Source organism: Siphateles boraxobius, unplaced genomic scaffold (genome assembly GCF_051911475.1).
Source record: "Siphateles boraxobius isolate OS27281-9 unplaced genomic scaffold, OSU_SipBor_1 275, whole genome shotgun sequence".
Classification (NCBI taxonomy): domain Eukaryota; kingdom Metazoa; phylum Chordata; class Actinopteri; order Cypriniformes; family Leuciscidae; genus Siphateles; species Siphateles boraxobius.
In genome coordinates, this window is record NW_027508893.1 from 69798 (window position 1) to 90615 (window position 20818).

A 20818-nucleotide genomic window follows, 5' to 3' on the forward strand; every position below is an offset into this window, starting at 1 on the left:
TCACTGCTTTAAAAATTAAAATCTTGCCTTCTAACGTCAGTTGTCTTAGTCCCCAAAAGCCCAGTCTTTGTCTGACTTTCCCTAACATGTCAGTCCAGTTTCCTGGTCCTCCACCCTCCCTGTCAAATTTTACTCCTAAAATTTTCAAATCCTTTTCTTTAAAATCCAAATCTAGTCCTCCTGTGTCCACGTCGCCCCACGGCCCGAAGAGCAGGGCCTCGGACTTACTCCTGTTAAGCTTGGCGCCCGAGGCCCGACCGTACCAGTCAGTCAAGTCCATTGCTCTTCGTACTGATAAAAAGTCAGTCGCTAAAAGGGTCACGTCATCCATATATAAAACGCAGGTCGCCGTCAGTCCACCAGTTCCTGGGATATCTAGTCCTTTAATCCATTTATCCCTTCTCAAGATCTGTGCCAGTGGCTCAATACAAGCCACATACAGAAGGGGAGATAAAGGACACCCCTGACGGACACCGCTGTGGATATTTACAGCTTTGGAAAGATGCCCATTTGCAAGAAATTTGCTGCTTAAGCCCTCATACAGCAGTCCCACCCAAGCTATAAACCTCTCTGGAAAGCCCATTTTTTGCAGTACCTGAAGGAGGTACTGGTGCGAGACCCGATCAAAAGCTTTTTCAAAGTCTAAATTTAGGACTACAAGCCTAATGTTTCTGTCTCTCGCAGATGGCGTCTCTGATCAGTACCAGGCTGTCTGTGATCTTCCTGCCGGGCACAGCGCAAGCTTGATCCAGGTGGATTACGTCCTCTAAAACAGTCGACATGCGTGTAGCTAAAATCTTACTAAAAAGTTTACAATCATAATTTAAAAGAGTGATTGGTCGCCAGTTTCTCAAGTCAGTCTTGTCTCCTTTTTTGTACAGTAATGTAACTATCCCTACTCTAAAGCTGTCTGGAAGTCTGTCAAGAGTCTCAAATTCTTTAAAAACTGTAAGTAAGTCATGTGCTAAAATGTCCCAGAAAGTCAGATAAAACTCAAAGGGGAGTCCGTCCATGCCCGGGGACTTCCCCTTCTTAAAACCCTTTAAAGCTTTTTCCAATTCTAAAAGATTAAAATCCTGGGATAAAAGCACATCTGGACTCTTAACTTTTTCATCTAAAAACCCTAAAACTTCCTCTAAGATGCCATTGTGTACCTCTTTAGTGCCGTATAAATTACTGTAAAAACTTTCAATTTCCCCTAAAATCAGGTCAGTTGTATTTACTTCCCCCCCTCTAAAAGTTTTTAAAATATTGATCGACCCTCCCCGAGCTATTGTCTTTTTAAAAAAATACCTGGTACACTTCTCTCCTTCCTCTAACTCCCTTTCTCTACATCTTAAAATGACACCTTTGCTCTTTGTTTCAGACAGATCTGACATTTCTTTCTTTACTTCTTTTATTTCATTTGTAAAATCCAATCCATTGTTTAAAAGGTTAAAATATCTCTGCAGTCTTTTTTGCAACCCCATCATGCGTCTTTTTTCTTTATTCTTTTTTTCTTTTCCAATTTGTTTAAAAAACCGTCCTGTCCTTTGTTTCACCATCTCCCACCACTGTGCACGTGAGTCGTAAAAGTCCTGGAGGGTCTGCCATTGGCTGAACTGCTCCCTATACTCACTAACCACTTCCTCGTCCTCTAATAGGGAACAGTTCAGCTTCCACAGCCCTCCCCCTGCAGTCACACCCGTGGGGAGTGAAAGAGTGCAAGACAGCATCATGTGGTCGGAAAAAAAGAGGGGGGTCAATGTAGCATCGGTCGGCGGGAGGTCCCTGGTAAAAATATAGTCAATTCGAGAGGCTCTGGCACCGTCACCACTGAACCAGGTGAAGCCTTCCTCTCTTTGATGCATTGTTTTAAAACAGTCAACTAACTTAAAATCTTTGACTATATTTTGTAATAAAACCGATGTCTTGTCGACCTTAAAATCCTCTCCTACCCTCCTTCTGTCCTTTTTTGATAATACACAATTAAAATCCCCTGCTACCACTAGGGGAGCCCTGCCTAGCATGTGGGGTTGCAAGTCTTCTAAAAGCTCATACCTGTTATTTTTTTCAGTAAAACCATACATATTTAAAATGTTAAGATCCTTACCTAAAAAAGTCAGATTTGCTAAAATTGCCCGCCCGTCCCTCACCACAGTGCTGCCCTTCACCAAAAGGTTGGGATTTTTTATTAAAATAGCAACACCGTCATTTTTGTTAAAATTGGACCCACTCCAAATGGAAAATCCTGGGGTCCAAATCTCCTCCCACTTCCTGTAATTTGTTAAAAAGGGCAAACCACATTCTTGCAATAAAAACACATCTGACTTAAAAGTTTTTAAAAAGGATAACACACTCTGTGCTCGCAAAGTAGACCTCACACTTCTCACATTGATTGTAGAGATAGTGAGGGCCATGAGCAGTATGGTTAAAAATACAAGCATTAATAGAAGGATAAAACCAAAAGACTGCAGAAAGTTACATTAAAATCATGTTATGTCATGTAGCACTTTTTCCTTTTCCCCAGAAAAACTGGGATCAGGAGGGCAAATGCTCGCCGCCTCAGAGTCCACAGAGAGAACCTCTTGTGGCTCCTTCGGTGACGATGTTCTAAGCTTAACGTGCAAAAAGGAGACTTCATTGGGAGATTCTGCGGGCCACATACGGTCTAGATCTAACGAAGAGGAACTATCTAGCCGATGCGATGCCCGCAGCCTTTTCTCCTCTGTTTGAAGCAGAGGAGATCTCGCAGACCTTTTTTGCACCTGAGCATTGGGGAGTGAACCCTCGGATTCACCCCCACTATCCACCACACTAACCTCCGATACGGTGTAGAGTGAGGAAGCCGTTGCATCCTCCTCCTCCTCCTCCATTTTGTTTTCACTTCTCTCTTGTTGGGGAACGGCTTCCTCACTCTGTTCGCTGTTAAAACTTGACTCCGCCCCTGTGGCCGCCCCACTTCCTTCCTCCTGCCCACTCCCTGAGGCTGGCTGGGAAATAGAATTTCCCGCCAAAACCTCAGGGACCGCCTCCTCCTTCCTTTGCTCTTTTGTTTGTTCCACATGTGGGGCGGCCATTTTGTTGCCTTTCAGTTTGTTGGCAAAACTTTTAGGGCAATCTCTGTAGAGATGGGATGACTCCCCACAGAGGTTGCACCGCCTGCCATTGGTACACTCTTCAAAAGTATGACCAATTTCTCTGCATTTCCCACATATCATTTCCTGGCATGCTTCAGCTAAGTGCCCAAACTTTCCACATTTTCTACATAATTTGGGCATACCCTGGTAGTGAATGTAGCCTCTGTTCTCACCCAACACAATCATAGAAGGCAGATGCTTCAGGCCCTGGTAGCCCCCAGCGTCTTCCCATTGTTTAATGGGAATTCGCCAGGAGCATGTCCAAATACCATCCTCATCTAAAACCTTGACTGGCTGGCTTCGAACTGTGCAAAATCTGCCCAGCCAGACACAAATGTCCTCCCCAGTCACTGTCTCATTAAACATTCTAACAATCACAGTTTTAAGTGTGTTGTCAGAGAGCTTTTCAACAGTAAACATGGACAGCTGGGATTTAGCTACTTCAAATCTGTGCCAGAAATCATTCAGGTGGGAAACCGCTCTAAAACTAACATCAAATCCTTTGTTCAGGGGCAGAGTCACGATGCAATTCAGATCATCAGGTTTAAAATTTAGAGTTTTTTGGATCAGCTTCCTGGAGAAGTCAAGACGTGACATCCCCAGGAGCTTCCCCTCAACTTCTTTGAATAAAAAACGCACGCTGTGGTGCCTCCTCATGCCGGCACGGGCAGCCGACATGGTGGAGACACCAACAGCCTAAAACTTTAAAAAACAATAAATAAATAAATAAATAGATAAAAAGGTCTTACCTTAAAACAGAACCGGAATAAAAGCAGCTGGATCAATGTACCTCTCAAAAGTTTGGGGCTCAAGTCACTGAAGGACCCAAGCCGGAAAAACCTCCAAGAGGCGATCGCTGTCTCTACCCTAGGACCAGACACTTGATCTTAGCCAAAAGGCCGAGAAGCGATGACACAATGACGCAGAGGCGGGGGAGCCGTCAAAGGCCACGCCCACCTGGGCCGTGGCGAGAGGGTCTAAAGGTCGCCAACAAACAAGCTCAGCTCACAGCAATACAAGCTCAGCTTGACTGTTGACACCGAAAATGGATCACAGCAGAGCGCACAACACGACACTTTGGAGTGCAACCTGGGATTTTGGACCAACAAACATTCTGCCCTAAAAGTGAGCGGGCAGACCAAAGCGTACGTCGTAGAGACTTGAAACTCTTGAGGGATGGTAGTACCCGCCCGGTCTACAACATCACCAAGGCTCGGCCCCAAGGTGGCGCTGCAGCGATCAGAAGTACGAAATGCCTCGTAACTCCTGAACCGTCCGTCGCAGACCCAAGTGTCTTACATCACCGGAATCCTTGGCTCGGGCCGAACAAGACGCAGGCCTCGGATTCGATGGTTGCGCTGGGGAGATTTTCGGGTATTTGGGATTTTGTGAAAAAGCTACTTTTGCACACTAGTCCTAGGTCTTTCGCCCGATCTGACCCAAACCGGTGCAGAAAGATTCCCTGGAGTCTGATTGCCGACAGCGATGGGGAAAAAAGTCGGAATTTCGATTCACGTTGGCGACGGGACGCCAAAACGTTGGGAGTGGGCGAGGCGGGCTTTACTTAAATGGCCATAACTCTCCAACGGAATGAGACAATTACACCCAAGTCGGTACACCTGTGCACGGGCTCAGCCTGTGCTCAGGTGAAAAGGGATGTGGCGACTGGCCACTTGGTGGCGCTGTAAACAGTAAAAACAACAACATGAATACGGCCATAGGCGACTGTATGTCAGGTGATTTTTCACATATGATAGAACTCCTCATTCGGAACAACTTTGCTTCTAGGACCACTGCTGCCAATAAAAGCGCTGGTTGAATAATGGAGATTATTTGAAGAATGATGGAAAAAAAACTAAAAAACAGCCCTACTTTTGCAGACTGGTCCTAGGTTGAGAGTTTTACATCTCTCGATCAACCACTGCAGTTCAATTCCCTGGACTTCCTAGGTCGTTAACTACCAGAAGAAGAGGAACTCGAACAATCTGCTCTTTTAACCAGTGTGTCCAGGGGAGAGCGCGAACGCAGTCCCCCACTACCATAAATTATGCAGTCGAGATTCCCACATTTGGGGAATTCGCAGGGGTCAGCACAACCGGAGTGCAATGGCCGAGCCTCGCCCTGGGTGAACCACCTTCCTGATCATGGTGTCTCCCCTGCCAGGTAAGTATGAATTCCCAGGCCTCCCGTCAGAGGCACCGTGTCCCTCTCCGCAATCCTCACCAACGGTCGGACAATCAAACACACACCTGATTCAACTCATCAGCTCATTCGTAAAAACTCCAAGAGATAAGAGAGAGACATCAAAAACCTGCAGAGTCGGGCTCTTTTGCTGTTGTTGTTGTGGATGATGTTGTTTTCATGCTCCGGATCCATGAGCCAAAAATCAATTTCATACGCGGTCACCGGATAGTGGACGAATCAGATGTTAAACGAGATAAGAACAGAGTTGTTGTTTTTTTTTCCCTCTCACACCACCATTACCTGTATAGCATATGATCACCTACAACACCTTTAAAGCACCCATACACAGCAATATACGTTACTTCCATTAACACCTGCTGCCACACAAGACTAAAACATCTCTTTCATTGAACACAGTTTTTGGGGGTGCACCGTTCCCAGAAGTACTGCAATACCGGGTCGATGCGTGGAGTGGACGGAGCAAGCCCCTCTTCCATCTCCCAGTTCCAAAAATCAATTTAATATATGGTGCCCGGGTAGGGCACGTATCAGATATTAAACTGATAAGAACAGATTTTTCTTTCGAAAAAAGTTTATTGTCACATTGTTTCATTCCATTCTTTCAATATCCATTTTTTCCTTATAAAATCACATTTTTGCACATATCTTAAAACAACAAAAAGGACATAAGTTACAGTTAAAAATCAGTTATGTTGATGTGTTGTGTAAAAGTCCATGTATGTTGTGTGTTGTTTTAAAGTAAAGGTAAAATGGATTAAAATAAAATAGGAATGCAAATATAAAACAATAAAACAATAAAATATGCCAAATAAAACATCTCTTGTACAGGATCGAGGGTGAGTCCCTATCAAGAATGTCCATTCACTCCAGGTCTCCAGAACAGGCCCCAGACTCCTCGCTTCCAGTGCCCAGCGGAGATCCCCTCTCCTCCGGCCCGCTGGCCCGCTGTTCCCGTAGCCAGAGTGGTGAGGGTGCATCTACGGGCGGCCAGGTACGGTGGCGGCCGGGACCTTCTCCGTGTGACCTCGGCCCCCCCATCCGAATAACGACGTGCGGCCCACCCTGCAGCGTTGATGTTATCCTCTGCTCGCACGCGTGGAGGGGGACCGTCACGCGTTTCCCCACCAGCAGGTTTCTGGTGACCCAGATGGCATCCTTGATGTGGTTGAGGGTGAGCCAGAGCGAGGCAAACGTTGGTGGTGTCAACTCCTTCAAGCCCTGACCCACCCCCAGGATGGCGAGCTTATAGTCCACCTGGGCCCCACCCGCTGGCAGGCACGGGAAAAACAGGGGGCCTGTCTTGGCCCACAGGTCCCGCGCAGCGCCGCACTCCCAGAGCAGATGTTGAACGGTCTCCGGGGAACCACATCCGGACCGTGGGCAGGTGGAGTTTTTGGCCATGCCTCTGGAGTGCATGACCGCCCTGACCGGGAGGATCTCATGAGCCACCATCCACGACAGGTCCTTAAGCCTGTTCTGGAGAGCTGGGTGGGCTGCGTTCCTCCAAACGTCTTTGGCCTCACCTAGTGTGAGGCCTGGAACTGGACTCACCGATTCTCGATCCTGCACAAGAGAGACGAGAGACTTGTGATTAGTTAAAACAGTGGCATCATTTGTTTCTAAAAGATATTTCTTTAAAAATTTCTTAATAAAACTATGCTCTTTTGACAAATTAAAAGACACTGGACTTTTAAGATCAATGGGTAAAATTTTCAAACTTCTTAGGTATGACCCCATCCAGAATCGGGTCATGGCTGCTGTCTTGTGTTCTCTGGATGGGGTCAGTGCATACTGGATATGGAGGGCGGCAAAGCGGCTGCCTAAAAACAGGTGGGGGTCTGGGAGGCCTTTCCCGCCATTCTCTTTTTTCTTTTTAACGACCTCCCTCTTGATTCGTTCCCACTTGGACCCCCACAGGAAATAAAATACCGCCCTCTCCAACTTAGCCAGGAATCGTCTTGGGGGACTAAAAACAGAACAGACAAGTAAAATTAGTGGTAAAATCACTGCTTTAAAAATTAAAATCTTGCCTTCTAACGTCAGTTGTCTTAGTCCCCAAAAGCCCAGTCTTTGTCTGACTTTCCCTAACATGTCAGTCCAGTTTCCTGGTCCTCCACCCTCCCTGTCAAATTTTACTCCTAAAATTTTCAAATCCTTTTCTTTAAAATCCAAATCTAGTCCTCCTGTGTCCACGTCGCCCCACGGCCCGAAGAGCAGGGCCTCGGACTTACTCCTGTTAAGCTTGGCGCCCGAGGCCCGACCGTACCAGTCAGTCAAGTCCATTGCTCTTCGTACTGATAAAAAGTCAGTCGCTAAAAGGGTCACGTCATCCATATATAAAACGCAGGTCGCCGTCAGTCCACCAGTTCCTGGGATATCTAGTCCTTTAATCCATTTATCCCTTCTCAAGATCTGTGCCAGTGGCTCAATACAAGCCACATACAGAAGGGGAGATAAAGGACACCCCTGACGGACACCGCTGTGGATATTTACAGCTTTGGAAAGATGCCCATTTGCAAGAAATTTGCTGCTTAAGCCCTCATACAGCAGTCCCACCCAAGCTATAAACCTCTCTGGAAAGCCCATTTTTTGCAGTACCTGAAGGAGGTACTGGTGCGAGACCCGATCAAAAGCTTTTTCAAAGTCTAAATTTAGGACTACAAGCCTAATGTTTCTGTCTCTCGCAGATGGCGTCTCTGATCAGTACCAGGCTGTCTGTGATCTTCCTGCCGGGCACAGCGCAAGCTTGATCCAGGTGGATTACGTCCTCTAAAACAGTCGACATGCGTGTAGCTAAAATCTTACTAAAAAGTTTACAATCATAATTTAAAAGAGTGATTGGTCGCCAGTTTCTCAAGTCAGTCTTGTCTCCTTTTTTGTACAGTAATGTAACTATCCCTACTCTAAAGCTGTCTGGAAGTCTGTCAAGAGTCTCAAATTCTTTAAAAACTGTAAGTAAGTCATGTGCTAAAATGTCCCAGAAAGTCAGATAAAACTCAAAGGGGAGTCCGTCCATGCCCGGGGACTTCCCCTTCTTAAAACCCTTTAAAGCTTTTTCCAATTCTAAAAGATTAAAATCCTGGGATAAAAGCACATCTGGACTCTTAACTTTTTCATCTAAAAACCCTAAAACTTCCTCTAAGATGCCATTGTGTACCTCTTTAGTGCCGTATAAATTACTGTAAAAACTTTCAATTTCCCCTAAAATCAGGTCAGTTGTATTTACTTCCCCCCCTCTAAAAGTTTTTAAAATATTGATCGACCCTCCCCGAGCTATTGTCTTTTTAAAAAAATACCTGGTACACTTCTCTCCTTCCTCTAACTCCCTTTCTCTACATCTTAAAATGACACCTTTGCTCTTTGTTTCAGACAGATCTGACATTTCTTTCTTTACTTCTTTTATTTCATTTGTAAAATCCAATCCATTGTTTAAAAGGTTAAAATATCTCTGCAGTCTTTTTTGCAACCCCATCATGCGTCTTTTTTCTTTATTCTTTTTTTCTTTTCCAATTTGTTTAAAAAACCGTCCTGTCCTTTGTTTCACCATCTCCCACCACTGTGCACGTGAGTCGTAAAAGTCCTGGAGGGTCTGCCATTGGCTGAACTGCTCCCTATACTCACTAACCACTTCCTCGTCCTCTAATAGGGAACAGTTCAGCTTCCACAGCCCTCCCCCTGCAGTCACACCCGTGGGGAGTGAAAGAGTGCAAGACAGCATCATGTGGTCGGAAAAAAAGAGGGGGGTCAATGTAGCATCGGTCGGCGGGAGGTCCCTGGTAAAAATATAGTCAATTCGAGAGGCTCTGGCACCGTCACCACTGAACCAGGTGAAGCCTTCCTCTCTTTGATGCATTGTTTTAAAACAGTCAACTAACTTAAAATCTTTGACTATATTTTGTAATAAAACCGATGTCTTGTCGACCTTAAAATCCTCTCCTACCCTCCTTCTGTCCTTTTTTGATAATACACAATTAAAATCCCCTGCTACCACTAGGGGAGCCCTGCCTAGCATGTGGGGTTGCAAGTCTTCTAAAAGCTCATACCTGTTATTTTTTTCAGTAAAACCATACATATTTAAAATGTTAAGATCCTTACCTAAAAAAGTCAGATTTGCTAAAATTGCCCGCCCGTCCCTCACCACAGTGCTGCCCTTCACCAAAAGGTTGGGATTTTTTATTAAAATAGCAACACCGTCATTTTTGTTAAAATTGGACCCACTCCAAATGGAAAATCCTGGGGTCCAAATCTCCTCCCACTTCCTGTAATTTGTTAAAAAGGGCAAACCACATTCTTGCAATAAAAACACATCTGACTTAAAAGTTTTTAAAAAGGATAACACACTCTGTGCTCGCAAAGTAGACCTCACACTTCTCACATTGATTGTAGAGATAGTGAGGGCCATGAGCAGTATGGTTAAAAATACAAGCATTAATAGAAGGATAAAACCAAAAGACTGCAGAAAGTTACATTAAAATCATGTTATGTCATGTAGCACTTTTTCCTTTTCCCCAGAAAAACTGGGATCAGGAGGGCAAATGCTCGCCGCCTCAGAGTCCACAGAGAGAACCTCTTGTGGCTCCTTCGGTGACGATGTTCTAAGCTTAACGTGCAAAAAGGAGACTTCATTGGGAGATTCTGCGGGCCACATACGGTCTAGATCTAACGAAGAGGAACTATCTAGCCGATGCGATGCCCGCAGCCTTTTCTCCTCTGTTTGAAGCAGAGGAGATCTCGCAGACCTTTTTTGCACCTGAGCATTGGGGAGTGAACCCTCGGATTCACCCCCACTATCCACCACACTAACCTCCGATACGGTGTAGAGTGAGGAAGCCGTTGCATCCTCCTCCTCCTCCTCCATTTTGTTTTCACTTCTCTCTTGTTGGGGAACGGCTTCCTCACTCTGTTCGCTGTTAAAACTTGACTCCGCCCCTGTGGCCGCCCCACTTCCTTCCTCCTGCCCACTCCCTGAGGCTGGCTGGGAAATAGAATTTCCCGCCAAAACCTCAGGGACCGCCTCCTCCTTCCTTTGCTCTTTTGTTTGTTCCACATGTGGGGCGGCCATTTTGTTGCCTTTCAGTTTGTTGGCAAAACTTTTAGGGCAATCTCTGTAGAGATGGGATGACTCCCCACAGAGGTTGCACCGCCTGCCATTGGTACACTCTTCAAAAGTATGACCAATTTCTCTGCATTTCCCACATATCATTTCCTGGCATGCTTCAGCTAAGTGCCCAAACTTTCCACATTTTCTACATAATTTGGGCATACCCTGGTAGTGAATGTAGCCTCTGTTCTCACCCAACACAATCATAGAAGGCAGATGCTTCAGGCCCTGGTAGCCCCCAGCGTCTTCCCATTGTTTAATGGGAATTCGCCAGGAGCATGTCCAAATACCATCCTCATCTAAAACCTTGACTGGCTGGCTTCGAACTGTGCAAAATCTGCCCAGCCAGACACAAATGTCCTCCCCAGTCACTGTCTCATTAAACATTCTAACAATCACAGTTTTAAGTGTGTTGTCAGAGAGCTTTTCAACAGTAAACATGGACAGCTGGGATTTAGCTACTTCAAATCTGTGCCAGAAATCATTCAGGTGGGAAACCGCTCTAAAACTAACATCAAATCCTTTGTTCAGGGGCAGAGTCACGATGCAATTCAGATCATCAGGTTTAAAATTTAGAGTTTTTTGGATCAGCTTCCTGGAGAAGTCAAGACGTGACATCCCCAGGAGCTTCCCCTCAACTTCTTTGAATAAAAAACGCACGCTGTGGTGCCTCCTCATGCCGGCACGGGCAGCCGACATGGTGGAGACACCAACAGCCTAAAACTTTAAAAAACAATAAATAAATAAATAAATAGATAAAAAGGTCTTACCTTAAAACAGAACCGGAATAAAAGCAGCTGGATCAATGTACCTCTCAAAAGTTTGGGGCTCAAGTCACTGAAGGACCCAAGCCGGAAAAACCTCCAAGAGGCGATCGCTGTCTCTACCCTAGGACCAGACACTTGATCTTAGCCAAAAGGCCGAGAAGCGATGACACAATGACGCAGAGGCGGGGGAGCCGTCAAAGGCCACGCCCACCTGGGCCGTGGCGAGAGGGTCTAAAGGTCGCCAACAAACAAGCTCAGCTCACAGCAATACAAGCTCAGCTTGACTGTTGACACCGAAAATGGATCACAGCAGAGCGCACAACACGACACTTTGGAGTGCAACCTGGGATTTTGGACCAACAAACATTCTGCCCTAAAAGTGAGCGGGCAGACCAAAGCGTACGTCGTAGAGACTTGAAACTCTTGAGGGATGGTAGTACCCGCCCGGTCTACAACATCACCAAGGCTCGGCCCCAAGGTGGCGCTGCAGCGATCAGAAGTACGAAATGCCTCGTAACTCCTGAACCGTCCGTCGCAGACCCAAGTGTCTTACATCACCGGAATCCTTGGCTCGGGCCGAACAAGACGCAGGCCTCGGATTCGATGGTTGCGCTGGGGAGATTTTCGGGTATTTGGGATTTTGTGAAAAAGCTACTTTTGCACACTAGTCCTAGGTCTTTCGCCCGATCTGACCCAAACCGGTGCAGAAAGATTCCCTGGAGTCTGATTGCCGACAGCGATGGGGAAAAAAGTCGGAATTTCGATTCACGTTGGCGACGGGACGCCAAAACGTTGGGAGTGGGCGAGGCGGGCTTTACTTAAATGGCCATAACTCTCCAACGGAATGAGACAATTACACCCAAGTCGGTACACCTGTGCACGGGCTCAGCCTGTGCTCAGGTGAAAAGGGATGTGGCGACTGGCCACTTGGTGGCGCTGTAAACAGTAAAAACAACAACATGAATACGGCCATAGGCGACTGTATGTCAGGTGATTTTTCACATATGATAGAACTCCTCATTCGGAACAACTTTGCTTCTAGGACCACTGCTGCCAATAAAAGCGCTGGTTGAATAATGGAGATTATTTGAAGAATGATGGAAAAAAAACTAAAAAACAGCCCTACTTTTGCAGACTGGTCCTAGGTTGAGAGTTTTACATCTCTCGATCAACCACTGCAGTTCAATTCCCTGGACTTCCTAGGTCGTTAACTACCAGAAGAAGAGGAACTCGAACAATCTGCTCTTTTAACCAGTGTGTCCAGGGGAGAGCGCGAACGCAGTCCCCCACTACCATAAATTATGCAGTCGAGATTCCCACATTTGGGGAATTCGCAGGGGTCAGCACAACCGGAGTGCAATGGCCGAGCCTCGCCCTGGGTGAACCACCTTCCTGATCATGGTGTCTCCCCTGCCAGGTAAGTATGAATTCCCAGGCCTCCCGTCAGAGGCACCGTGTCCCTCTCCGCAATCCTCACCAACGGTCGGACAATCAAACACACACCTGATTCAACTCATCAGCTCATTCGTAAAAACTCCAAGAGATAAGAGAGAGACATCAAAAACCTGCAGAGTCGGGCTCTTTTGCTGTTGTTGTTGTGGATGATGTTGTTTTCATGCTCCGGATCCATGAGCCAAAAATCAATTTCATACGCGGTCACCGGATAGTGGACGAATCAGATGTTAAACGAGATAAGAACAGAGTTGTTGTTTTTTTTTCCCTCTCACACCACCATTACCTGTATAGCATATGATCACCTACAACACCTTTAAAGCACCCATACACAGCAATATACGTTACTTCCATTAACACCTGCTGCCACACAAGACTAAAACATCTCTTTCATTGAACACAGTTTTTGGGGGTGCACCGTTCCCAGAAGTACTGCAATACCGGGTCGATGCGTGGAGTGGACGGAGCAAGCCCCTCTTCCATCTCCCAGTTCCAAAAATCAATTTAATATATGGTGCCCGGGTAGGGCACGTATCAGATATTAAACTGATAAGAACAGATTTTTCTTTCGAAAAAAGTTTATTGTCACATTGTTTCATTCCATTCTTTCAATATCCATTTTTTCCTTATAAAATCACATTTTTGCACATATCTTAAAACAACAAAAAGGACATAAGTTACAGTTAAAAATCAGTTATGTTGATGTGTTGTGTAAAAGTCCATGTATGTTGTGTGTTGTTTTAAAGTAAAGGTAAAATGGATTAAAATAAAATAGGAATGCAAATATAAAACAATAAAACAATAAAATATGCCAAATAAAACATCTCTTGTACAGGATCGAGGGTGAGTCCCTATCAAGAATGTCCATTCACTCCAGGTCTCCAGAACAGGCCCCAGACTCCTCGCTTCCAGTGCCCAGCGGAGATCCCCTCTCCTCCGGCCCGCTGGCCCGCTGTTCCCGTAGCCAGAGTGGTGAGGGTGCATCTACGGGCGGCCAGGTACGGTGGCGGCCGGGACCTTCTCCGTGTGACCTCGGCCCCCCCATCCGAATAACGACGTGCGGCCCACCCTGCAGCGTTGATGTTATCCTCTGCTCGCACGCGTGGAGGGGGACCGTCACGCGTTTCCCCACCAGCAGGTTTCTGGTGACCCAGATGGCATCCTTGATGTGGTTGAGGGTGAGCCAGAGCGAGGCAAACGTTGGTGGTGTCAACTCCTTCAAGCCCTGACCCACCCCCAGGATGGCGAGCTTATAGTCCACCTGGGCCCCACCCGCTGGCAGGCACGGGAAAAACAGGGGGCCTGTCTTGGCCCACAGGTCCCGCGCAGCGCCGCACTCCCAGAGCAGATGTTGAACGGTCTCCGGGGAACCACATCCGGACCGTGGGCAGGTGGAGTTTTTGGCCATGCCTCTGGAGTGCATGACCGCCCTGACCGGGAGGATCTCATGAGCCACCATCCACGACAGGTCCTTAAGCCTGTTCTGGAGAGCTGGGTGGGCTGCGTTCCTCCAAACGTCTTTGGCCTCACCTAGTGTGAGGCCTGGAACTGGACTCACCGATTCTCGATCCTGCACAAGACAGACGAGAGACTTGTGATTAGTTAAAACAGTGGCATCATTTGTTTCTAAAAGATATTTCTTTAAAAATTTCTTAATAAAACTATGCTCTTTTGACAAATTAAAAGACACTGGACTTTTAAGATCAATGGGTAAAATTTTCAAACTTCTTAGGTATGACCCCATCCAGAATCGGGTCATGGCTGCTGTCTTGTGTTCTCTGGATGGGGTCAGTGCATACTGGATATGGAGGGCGGCAAAGCGGCTGCCTAAAAACAGGTGGGGGTCTGGGAGGCCTTTCCCGCCATTCTCTTTTTTCTTTTTAACGACCTCCCTCTTGATTCGTTCCCACTTGGACCCCCACAGGAAATAAAATACCGCCCTCTCCAACTTAGCCAGGAATCGTCTTGGGGGACTAAAAACAGAACAGACAAGTAAAATTAGTGGTAAAATCACTGCTTTAAAAATTAAAATCTTGCCTTCTAACGTCAGTTGTCTTAGTCCCCAAAAGCCCAGTCTTTGTCTGACTTTCCCTAACATGTCAGTCCAGTTTCCTGGTCCTCCACCCTCCCTGTCAAATTTTACTCCTAAAATTTTCAAATCCTTTTCTTTAAAATCCAAATCTAGTCCTCCTGTGTCCACGTCGCCCCACGGCCCGAAGAGCAGGGCCTCGGACTTACTCCTGTTAAGCTTGGCGCTCGAGGCCCGACCGTACCAGTCAGTCAAGTCCATTGCTCTTCGTACTGATAAAAAGTCAGTCGCTAAAAGGGTCACGTCATCCATATATAAAACGCAGGTCGCCGTCAGTCCACCAGTTCCTGGGATATCTAGTCCTTTAATCCATTTATCCCTTCTCAAGATCTGTGCCAGTGGCTCAATACAAGCCACATACAGAAGGGGAGATAAAGGACACCCCTGACGGACACCGCTGTGGATATTTACAGCTTTGGAAAGATGCCCATTTGCAAGAAATTTGCTGCTTAAGCCCTCATACAGCAGTCCCACCCAAGCTATAAACCTCTCTGGAAAGCCCATTTTTTGCAGTACCTGAAGGAGGTACTGGTGCGAGACCCGATCAAAAGCTTTTTCAAAGTCTAAATTTAGGACTACAAGCCTAATGTTTCTGTCTCTCGCAGATGGCGTCTCTGATCAGTACCAGGCTGTCTGTGATCTTCCTGCCGGGCACAGCGCAAGCTTGATCCAGGTGGATTACGTCCTCTAAAACAGTCGACATGCGTGTAGCTAAAATCTTACTAAAAAGTTTACAATCATAATTTAAAAGAGTGATTGGTCGCCAGTTTCTCAAGTCAGTCTTGTCTCCTTTTTTGTACAGTAATGTAACTATCCCTACTCTAAAGCTGTCTGGAAGTCTGTCAAGAGTCTCAAATTCTTTAAAAACTGTAAGTAAGTCATGTGCTAAAATGTCCCAGAAAGTCAGATAAAACTCAAAGGGGAGTCCGTCCATGCCCGGGGACTTCCCCTTCTTAAAACCCTTTAAAGCTTTTTCCAATTCTAAAAGATTAAAATCCTGGGATAAAAGCACATCTGGACTCTTAACTTTTTCATCTAAAAACCCTAAAACTTCCTCTAAGATGCCATTGTGTACCTCTTTAGTGCCGTATAAATTACTGTAAAAACTTTCAATTTCCCCTAAAATCAGGTCAGTTGTATTTACTTCCCCCCCTCTAAAAGTTTTTAAAATATTGATCAACCCTCCCCGAGCTATTGTCTTTTTAAAAAAATACCTGGTACACTTCTCTCCTTCCTCTAACTCCCTTTCTCTACATCTTAAAATGACACCTTTGCTCTTTGTTTCAGACAGATCTGACATTTCTTTCTTTACTTCTTTTATTTCATTTGTAAAATCCAATCCATTGTTTAAAAGGTTAAAATATCTCTGCAGTCTTTTTTGCAACCCCATCATGCGTCTTTTTTCTTTATTCTTTTTTTCTTTTCCAATTTGTTTAAAAAACCGTCCTGTCCTTTGTTTCACCATCTCCCACCACTGTGCACGTGAGTCGTAAAAGTCCTGGAGGGTCTGCCATTGGCTGAACTGCTCCCTATACTCACTAACCACTTCCTCGTCCTCTAATAGGGAACAGTTCAGCTTCCACAGCCCTCCCCCTGCAGTCACACCCGTGGGGAGTGAAAGAGTGCAAGACAGCATCATGTGGTCGGAAAAAAAGAGGGGGGTCAATGTAGCATCGGTCGGCGGGAGGTCCCTGGTAAAAATATAGTCAATTCGAGAGGCTCTGGCACCGTCACCACTGAACCAGGTGAAGCCTTCCTCTCTTTGATGCATTGTTTTAAAACAGTCAACTAACTTAAAATCTTTGACTATATTTTGTAATAAAACCGATGTCTTGTCGACCTTAAAATCCTCTCCTACCCTCCTTCTGTCCTTTTTTGATAATACACAATTAAAATCCCCTGCTACCACTAGGGGAGCCCTGCCTAGCATGTGGGGTTGCAAGTCTTCTAAAAGCTCATACCTGTTATTTTTTTCAGTAAAACCATACATATTTAAAATGTTAAGATCCTTACCTAAAAAAGTCAGATTTGCTAAAATTGCCCGCCCGTCCCTCACCACAGTGCTGCCCTTCACCAAAAGGTTGGGATTTTTTATTAAAATAGCAACACCGTCATTTTTGTTAAAATTGGACCCACTCCAAATGGAAAATCCTGGGGTCCAAATCTCCTCCCACTTCCTGTAATTTGTTAAAAAGGGCAAACCACATTCTTGCAATAAAAACACATCTGACTTAAAAGTTTTTAAAAAGGATAACACACTCTGTGCTCGCAAAGTAGACCTCACACTTCTCACATTGATTGTAGAGATAGTGAGGGCCATGAGCAGTATGGTTAAAAATACAAGCATTAATAGAAGGATAAAACCAAAAGACTGCAGAAAGTTACATTAAAATCATGTTATGTCATGTAGCACTTTTTCCTTTTCCCCAGAAAAACTGGGATCAGGAGGGCAAATGCTCGCCGCCTCAGAGTCCACAGAGAGAACCTCTTGTGGCTCCTTCGGTGACGATGTTCTAAGCTTAACGTGCAAAAAGGAGACTTCATTGGGAGATTCTGCGGGCCACATACGGTCTAGATCTAACGAAGAGGAACTATCTAGCCGATGCGATGCCCGCAGCCTTTTCTCCTCTGTTTGAAGCAGAGGAGATCTCGCAGACCTTTTTTGCACCTGAGCATTGGGGAGTGAACCCTCGGATTCACCCCCACTATCCACCACACTAACCTCCGATACGGTGTAGAGTGAGGAAGCCGTTGCATCCTCCTCCTCCTCCTCCATTTTGTTTTCACTTCTCTCTTGTTGGGGAACGGCTTCCTCACTCTGTTCGCTGTTAAAACTTGACTCCGCCCCTGTGGCCGCCCCACTTCCTTCCTCCTGCCCACTCCCTGAGGCTGGCTGGGAAATAGAATTTCCCGCCAAAACCTCAGGGACCGCCTCCTCCTTCCTTTGCTCTTTTGTTTGTTCCACATGTGGGGCGGCCATTTTGTTGCCTTTCAGTTTGTTGGCAAAACTTTTAGGGCAATCTCTGTAGAGATGGGATGACTCCCCACAGAGGTTGCACCGCCTGCCATTGGTACACTCTTCAAAAGTATGACCAATTTCTCTGCATTTCCCACATATCATTTCCTGGCATGCTTCAGCTAAGTGCCCAAACTTTCCACATTTTCTACATAATTTGGGCATACCCTGGTAGTGAATGTAGCCTCTGTTCTCACCCAACACAATCATAGAAGGCAGATGCTTCAGGCCCTGGTAGCCCCCAGCGTCTTCCCATTGTTTAATGGGAATTCGCCAGGAGCATGTCCAAATACCATCCTCATCTAAAACCTTGACTGGCTGGCTTCGAACTGTGCAAAATCTGCCCAGCCAGACACAAATGTCCTCCCCAGTCACTGTCTCATTAAACATTCTAACAATCACAGTTTTAAGTGTGTTGTCAGAGAGCTTTTCAACAGTAAACATGGACAGCTGGGATTTAGCTACTTCAAATCTGTGCCAGAAATCATTCAGGTGGGAAACCGCTCTAAAACTAACATCAAATCCTTTGTTCAGGGGCAGAGTCACGATGCAATTCAGATCATCAGGTTTAAAATTTAGAGTTTTTTGGATCAGCTTCCTGGAGAAGTCAAGACGTGACATCCCCAGGAGCTTCCCCTCAACTTCTTTGAATAAAAAACGCACGCTGTGGTGCCTCCTCATGCCGGCACGGGCAGCCGACATGGTGGAGACACCAACAGCCTAAAACTTTAAAAAACAATAAATAAATAAATAAATAGATAAAAAGGTCTTACCTTAAAACAGAACCGGAATAAAAGCAGCTGGATCAATGTACCTCTCAAAAGTTTGGGGCTCAAGTCACTGAAGGACCCAAGCCGGAAAAACCTCCAAGAGGCGATCGCTGTCTCTACCCTAGGACCAGACACTTGATCTTAGCCAAAAGGCCGAGAAGCGATGACACAATGACGCAGAGGCGGGGGAGCCGTCAAAGGCCACGCCCACCTGGGCCGTGGCGAGAGGGTCTAAAGGTCGCCAACAAACAAGCTCAGCTCACAGCAATACAAGCTCAGCTTGACTGTTGACACCGAAAATGGATCACAGCAGAGCGCACAACACGACACTTTGGAGTGCAACCTGGGATTTTGGACCAACAAACATTCTGCCCTAAAAGTGAGCGGGCAGACCAAAGCGTACGTCGTAGAGACTTGAAACTCTTGAGGGATGGTAGTACCCGCCCGGTCTACAACATCACCAAGGCTCGGCCCCAAGGTGGCGCTGCAGCGATCAGAAGTACGAAATGCCTCGTAACTCCTGAACCGTCCGTCGCAGACCCAAGTGTCTTACATCACCGGAATCCTTGGCTCGGGCCGAACAAGACGCAGGCCTCGGATTCGATGGTTGCGCTGGGGAGATTTTCGGGTATTTGGGATTTTGTGAAAAAGCTACTTTTGCACACTAGTCCTAGGTCTTTCGCCCGATCTGACCCAAACCGGTGCAGAAAGATTCCCTGGAGTCTGATTGCCGACAGCGATGGGGAAAAAAGTCGGAATTTCGATTCACGTTGGCGACGGGACGCCAAAACGTTGGGAGTGGGCGAGGCGGGCTTTACTTAAATGGCCATAACTCTCCAACGGAATGAGACAATTACACCCAAGTCGGTACACCTGTGCACGGGCTCAGCCTGTGCTCAGGTGAAAAGGGATGTGGCGACTGGCCACTTGGTGGCGCTGTAAACAGTAAAAACAACAACATGAATACGGCCATAGGCGACTGTATGTCAGGTGATTTTTCACATATGATAGAACTCCTCATTCGGAACAACTTTGCTTCTAGGACCACTGCTGCCAATAAAAGCGCTGGTTGAATAATGGAGATTATTTGAAGAATGATGGAAAAAAAACTAAAAAACAGCCCTACTTTTGCAGACTGGTCCTAGGTTGAGAGTTTTACATCTCTCGATCAACCACTGCAGTTCAATTCCCTGGACTTCCTAGGTCGTTAACTACCAGAAGAAGAGGAACTCGAACAATCTGCTCTTTTAACCAGTGTGTCCTGGGGAGAGCGCGAACGCAGTCCCCCACTACCATAAATTATGCAGTCGAGATTCCCACATTTGGGGAATTCGCAGGGGTCAGCACAACCGGAGTGCAATGGCCGAGCCTCGCCCTGGGTGAACCACCTTCCTGATCATGGTGTCTCCCCTGCCAGGTAAGTATGAATTCCCAGGCCTCCCGTCAGAGGCACCGTGTCCCTCTCCGCAATCCTCACCAACGGTCGGACAATCAAACACACACCTGATTCAACTCATCAGCTCATTCGTAAAAACTCCAAGAGATAAGAGAGAGACATCAAAAACCTGCAGAGTCGGGCTCTTTTGCTGTTGTTGTTGTGGATGATGTTGTTTTCATGCTCCGGATCCATGAGCCAAAAATCAATTTCATACGCGGTCACCGGATAGTGGACGAATCAGATGTTAAACGAGATAAGAACAGAGTTGTTGTTTTTTTTTCCCTCTCACACCACCATTACCTGTATAGCATATGATCACCTACAACACCTTTAAAGCACCCATACACAGCAATATACGTTACTTCCATTAACACCTGCTGCCACACAAGACTAAAACATCTCTTTCATTGAACACAGTTTTTGGGGGTGCACCGTTCCCAGAAGTACTGCAATACCGGGTCGATGCGTGGAGTGGACGGAGCAAGCCCCTCTTCCATCTCCCAGTTCCAAAAATCAATTTAATATATGGTGCCCGGGTAGGGCACGTATCAGATATTAAACTGATAAGAACAGATTTTTCTTTCGAAAAAAGTTTATTGTCACATTGTTTCATTCCATTCTTTCAATATCCATTTTTTCCTTATAAAATCACATTTTTGCACATATCTTAAAACAACAAAAAGGACATAAGTTACAGTTGTGTAAAAGTCCATGTATGTTGTGTGTTGTTTTAAAGTAAAGGTAAAATGGATTAAAATAAAATAGGAATGCAAATATAAAACAATAAAACAATAAAATATGCCAAATAAAACATCTCTTGTACAGGATCGAGGGTGAGTCCCTATCAAGAATGTCCATTCA

General features: G+C 46.0%; 3 non-coding genes and 3 pseudogenes across 3 annotated transcripts; all 6 read right to left on the minus strand.

Moving 5' to 3' along the window:
- Positions 1-5126: 5126 nt before the first annotated feature.
- Positions 5127-5290, minus strand: LOC143753266 (U1 spliceosomal RNA). Its single transcript, XR_013207675.1, has one exon. It is a non-coding gene; the product is annotated as a U1 spliceosomal RNA (small nuclear RNA).
- Positions 5291-5724: 434 nt separating this feature from the next.
- Positions 5725-5900, minus strand: LOC143753262 (U2 spliceosomal RNA; annotated as a pseudogene).
- A 6553-nt stretch (positions 5901-12453) lies between these two features.
- Positions 12454-12617, minus strand: LOC143753277 (U1 spliceosomal RNA). The gene has a single exon (XR_013207676.1). It is a non-coding gene; the product is annotated as a U1 spliceosomal RNA (small nuclear RNA).
- Positions 12618-13051: 434 nt separating this feature from the next.
- Positions 13052-13227, minus strand: LOC143753263 (U2 spliceosomal RNA; annotated as a pseudogene).
- Positions 13228-19780: 6553 nt separating this feature from the next.
- Positions 19781-19944, minus strand: LOC143753156 (U1 spliceosomal RNA). The gene has a single exon (XR_013207577.1). It is a non-coding gene; the product is annotated as a U1 spliceosomal RNA (small nuclear RNA).
- A 434-nt stretch (positions 19945-20378) lies between these two features.
- On the minus strand, positions 20379-20554 carry LOC143753265 (U2 spliceosomal RNA; annotated as a pseudogene).
- Between the last annotated feature and the right edge of the window lie 264 nt (positions 20555-20818).